The sequence below is a fragment of the Ptychodera flava genome (assembly GCF_041260155.1).
Source record: "Ptychodera flava strain L36383 chromosome 23 unlocalized genomic scaffold, AS_Pfla_20210202 Scaffold_23__1_contigs__length_28996876_pilon, whole genome shotgun sequence".
Classification (NCBI taxonomy): domain Eukaryota; kingdom Metazoa; phylum Hemichordata; class Enteropneusta; family Ptychoderidae; genus Ptychodera; species Ptychodera flava.
This window is the reverse complement of record NW_027248277.1, coordinates 11,830,641-11,836,737: the sequence shown is the minus strand read 5'-3', so window position 1 is coordinate 11,836,737 and position 6,097 is coordinate 11,830,641.

Here is a 6,097-nt window from a genome sequence, read left to right as displayed (position 1 = left end):
CAAATGCGCATCACCGCATAACAAATATGCATCAAGATATAACAAACGCACATCACCATACAAAAAATCAGCATCACTATATGACAAATGCCATCACCATATAACAAACAAGCATCACCATATTACAAACGCACAGCACCATATAACAAATGTGCATCACCATATAACAAACGAGCATCACCATATAACAAACGCACAGCACCATATAACAAACGTGCATCACCATATAACAAACGCACAGCACCATATAACAAACGTGCATCACCATATAACAAACGGGCATCACCATATAACAAACGCACAGCACCATATAACAAACGTGCATCACTATATAACACGTGCATCACTATATAACAAACGCACAGCACCATATATCAAACGTGCATCACTATATAACACATGCACATCACCATACAACAAACGTGCATCACTATATGACTGACGCACAGCACCATATAACAAACGTGCATCACTATATAACACGTGCATCACTATATAACAAAGAAGCATCACCATATAACAAACGCACAGCACCATATAACAAACGTGCATCACTATATAACACATGCACATCACCATACAACAAACGTGCATCACTATATGACAAATGCACAGCACCATATAACAAATGTGCATCACCATATAAGGGACTGGTCAGTTTCTTCAGCCTGGGGGGGGCGGTGGATTCATGGGGGGGTCACCCTGTTTTTGACTTTGGTGATAGGGGGGGGGGGGTCACCATGTTTTTGAAATACCCAATAGGGGGGTCAGTGTGTTTTGAATTTTGACACAGGCTCATCGTTGCCGAAAATGCTAGTGTCAGCCACAAATTTCTTCATTCAGTTGTATTTTTCGGCGCGCCCTTCGGGCGCGTAACTTTAATGATAAGTCATATTTTACAGCATGCCCAACTTTAACATATCAAACATACATACATCAGAGATATTTGTATGTTCAATTTTTTTCAGCGTGCTCTTCAAGCTAATTACTTTAATATATCAGACATTTTTCAGCATGCCCTTCAGGTGCATGATTTTAATATACAAGGCATATATATCAGAGATATCAGGATGTTTCATATTTTTCGGCGCGCCCTTCGGGCGCCATATTTTAATAAATCAGAGATATCTTGATGTTTGCAAAGTGAAAGTGTACATTATGAAATCTGCATTTCATATGAAAAGGAGGACAAATTCCTGATACTTTTCTGTTCTCTCTATGAGAATTCAGTATGAGAAAGCAACATGCACAAATATTTCACAATATACATTTGATACAGTGACTTATTTTATGGATAGAAAAATGACAAGATATCTTTCCTTCTCATTGATGCAATTATTTTCCTTTGTGTCACAGGTTTTCTGTAGAAAGATGCTTTTTTATGAACAAAATGACAGTTAAAAAAGGCAGTTTTTGTCATTATTAGCTGTGCTTTTATGGTTTCAATGTTACAAGAAAAGGTCCTCTCAGACACTGTACACATCAGATTTGGCTAAAAAAAGCTCTCTATGGCTCCTCAGGAGATTTAATTGGATGGTTGGCAAGTCTTAACACCCATCAAAGTTTTTGATTCACTGCTTTTTCCTCTTTGATATTAATGATTGACATCCATTTCTGTACAACAGTTCAGGACATCTGGTTAAGCATAGAAAGTGTGAAATACATTCACAGCTCATTCACAATACAGCTCATTCAAAATATACTGTATTCAAACTTTAAGATTGACACTTTGAAATTACTATCTTACAACTGACATGTTAACAATTTCATTAAAAAACATATAATGACTATTTACAATATAAATATATATGTAAAATGTAAAATATAATATATATGTATTTATCACATGAACTGGCCCGAATTCCCACCTGTGTGACGTAGAACAGGACGGATAAGAAATCCGAATTACCCTGTTGTACGTCATCAACCGGAACTTTTTTCTTGCATGGTACCCTTCATGCGGGTCGCGACGTGAACATAGACCGATTTGTCGTGATCGATGCCATGTGTCATGCTCTCAAGACACTTTTTCAAAAAAGGTGACCCGATAAATTCACACATGGAAACATAGAAGGCATGTCCAGCGAAATTTCGAGTCGCTAAAACTATAACTGTTCCCGAGAATCGAATGGGGATACCGCCGATCCAGTCGAGTCGCCTCGTAAGGCTCAATGTGGACGTCGTACCTGGCGATCCCGGTTGGCGATAAACCTAAAATCTTCACCTCAACGGAAGTTCAACTGAATAAAGGAGTACAGTATAATCTTCGGGAAAGCGACATACAGGCACAAGCATAAAGTCATTCGACTAACAACGATAAATTCACTTCATCATACAACAAATTCCGTAAATTCTTGCTCGGAATCAAACCTGTAGCGGCGTAAGGTTGTAGCGCTATAGCGAAGACATCAACTGTTGAGCTGTAGGCTATAAGCTTATGCATTGCAGCGCTGTTGAATCCGATGTACTTCGAAAGTTGACTCAGACAACACTCAAAACAGAGTTTCCGTCAAGTAAAATTAGGATGTATCTACGGGTGAGATATATGTCACTGCAAACATCAAAACATTGACGACCGAGATCGGGATTAACGAGTTGACACCGGCATGGCAGAGACCGGTGACGGCAGCGTTGTGGGCGTAAACATGCAATTAGGTACACTCTGTGTGTCATCGAACGGAATCTTTCGCGCTCGCCACGGTCGTAAACTTGTGTGATATTTTGAAAAGCCACGGAATCTCTGAGAATGATAATTACTGTTTCGATCGTGTCGTTGCATTTACTTCATAAATCTATTTGTAAATATTCTGAATAACTCTGAATACTGTGGCTATCCGTCGCTAGCACGATGAAAGTTATGTCGACCGTACCGATGGCCGACTTGCCTTGGAATCGGTACAGCGCGAGACAATGATTGACAGGTTCACGTGACCGAATCCGTATGTCTGGTTGGTGGAGATACTATTTCATGAAGCAAATTTCAGCTTGATGGGATTTATGAATGAAAGTATCTCCTGGGTGACGGGCCGCTTTACTCTTTAAATGAAAGTAATCCGCGTAAGTAAAACACAAATCGCGACGAAATTCATGCAATTTGTTACGATAATTTTGATCCATCTACGTCAAAAGAAAAATAAGAAGACTGTTCATGTGATAAATATATAATCCCATGGTATTTTTCTCTGTTTGACGTCATCGTATACTCGTGTTTTTCGCGGAGCCGCATCGTATACGAGTGTTTTTCGCGGAGCCTCACAACTTCTCGCCTTCGGCTCGAAGTTGTACGGCTCCGCGAAAAACACTCGTATACGATGACGTCAAACAGGGAAAAATACCATGGGATTATATATATATATATATATATATATATATATATATATATATATATATATATATATATATATATATATATATGTGTGTGTGTGTGTGTCCACCTTTTGTTTTACCTATGTCGCGCGCCGGGGGGGTCACCCTGTTTTCAAAATTTGGAATAGGGGGGGGGTCAGCCACTTTTTGACGTCGGCAAAAAATAATCCACCGCCCCCCCCCCCAGGCTGAAGAAACTGACCAGTCCCTAACACATGCACATTACCATACAACAAATCAGCATCACCATATAACAAACGTGCATCACTATATAACAAACGCACAGCACCATATAACAAATCAGCATCACCATATAACAAACGTGCATCACTATATAACAAACACACAGCACCATATAACAAATGTGCATCACCATAAAACATATGCACATCACCATACAACAAATGAGCATCACCATATAACAAATGTGCATCACTATATAACAAATGTGCATCACCATATAACAAATGTGCATCACCATATAACAAATGTGCATCACCATACAACAAATGAGCATCACCATATAACAAATGTGCATCACCATATAACAAATGTGCATCACCATATAACAAATGTGCATCACCATATAACAAATGCACATCACTATATAACAAATGAGCATCACCATATAACAAATGTGCATCACTATATAACAAATGTGCATCACCATATAACAAATGTGCATCACAATATAACAAATGTGCATCACCATACAACAAATGAGCATCACCATATAACAAATGTGCATCACCATATAACAAATGTGCATCACTATATAACAAATGTGCATCACCATATAACACATGCACATCACTATACAACAAATGAGCATCACCATATAACAAATGTGCATCACTATATAAAAATTGCTCATCACCATATAACAAATGTGCATCACTATATAACAAATGCTCATCACCATATAACAAATACCCATCACTGTATAACAACTGCGCATCACATAATCAATTTGCTTTACTTAAGACAGCTACGGCTTTCCATATTTGACTTGATCCGTATGCTCTCTGATTTTCGTCATGTTATAGATAATTCTGTAGTCCGGTGAAAGAAAATGGTTAAGATCGGTTGAATGGTATCAGTGAGGAATGTGTTGATAAAAGATTACAACAATCACTTGATAACCATTGTTCAATTGAATCGGAAGCAAATGAACTTCCAATGGCTTTTCTTGATCCATAATGGTAGCAATAAAACTAACTCTTGACTTATTATTTAACTGTATTCTCTTCTTGTGTACTTGCCATGTGATCGCCAGTTTGTACTTAAGTGTCTCAGTGCGTTCAACACATGCCTCATCGATTTAATAAGAAATATTTATGAAGTAAAACAGTGATTTGAGGCCAAGATGACAGGATGCGTTGGAAAAAAAATAGCGACATGTATCATCATTACAACTTAAACAATACAATAAAAAAAAATGGCATTGGAGCAACGTAATGATCACCTAGGCTTGTGGGGTGTAAATATCATTGTATAAAAAACTTTCAACAGATGCAGGTGATAAGCGTGGAAAGCATTATTGATCAAAGGCAGCCTTTCATGAAGTCAGTGTTTGTGTAGTAGGTTGAAAACTATCAAACAGTACCGAGACACTTTACGCTGTCATAAAACAATGTGTGAGCTTCGTGCTTCGTGCGTATTTACCGCGACTGCATAATGAACAGCATTAGCGAGAATAAGAGAACTTGCAAGTATGACGGATCAAATGTCGTGTACCCGCTTAAAGTGAAGCACCCTCCATAGGTGCAAATATTTTCGACATTTTACACATCGGACCCTTTGTTCTTAGCCCCAACACGGAGTACCGTCAGTTGGGTGAAATTTCTAGAATAATACTTCTTCGTCAGCACTGTCTTCTGACATCCTAATATATCATAGGACGAGTAGCCCGTGAAAATCGTGATACGGATTTAACTGTCTGTATTTAAACCATCCCAGCAAATCGTACATCTTAAATATGGCTATTAAAATGACACTTTGTTGAAAACACGCTGCCGCTGCTTGGCACTTTTTCGATAGCATATATAGAGGACATCGCGCATGTGCACGGAATCATGGGAAATCAAGATTCTAGAGCCGGAAGCCTGTGTTCAACAACAGGACGATCACTATGCTTCACCCTGTTCTCACATTAACACTGTTTATCCAGGTCTGGTCTAGATCCGGGTTAAGTAAGGCTCTCACAGAATCAATGCCTTTGAAATCAAGAAAATAACAGTGCACTTCAAATTACACTGTGCAATATTAACGTCACTTAAAATTCAACATGCGCGCTATCTCTATGTCACCTCTTTGGAAAAAATAAAATATGCAATAGTTGCAAAAGATATAAAGCTAGTCAAAACTTTATCATCTACTCCATGAGCTTCAAAATGCCCCCTCCCCCCCCCCCGGTGGTAGGCCAAACATGTATTGCAAAAGTTTGAGAGTACGAATATATTTCCTCAAGGTGATGTGCCTTTGACCCTCAACTGCCCTCCCGAGTCTAATACGTGCCAAAAATACATTTTTCAGAAATGTGAAAGCAGGTGACTAAAATAAATGAGAATTCAAGAAACACCGTTTTGGTCACGGAGAATGAATTTTGCAGTCTTGTCAATGGCGTAAGATCCAACAATTTGGAGGGACAGAGAGACAACGGACAGTCAAGCATGTCAGTTTAGGAATATGTACTGTGAGACAACAAAATAAAAAAGAAAACAAAGTTGCA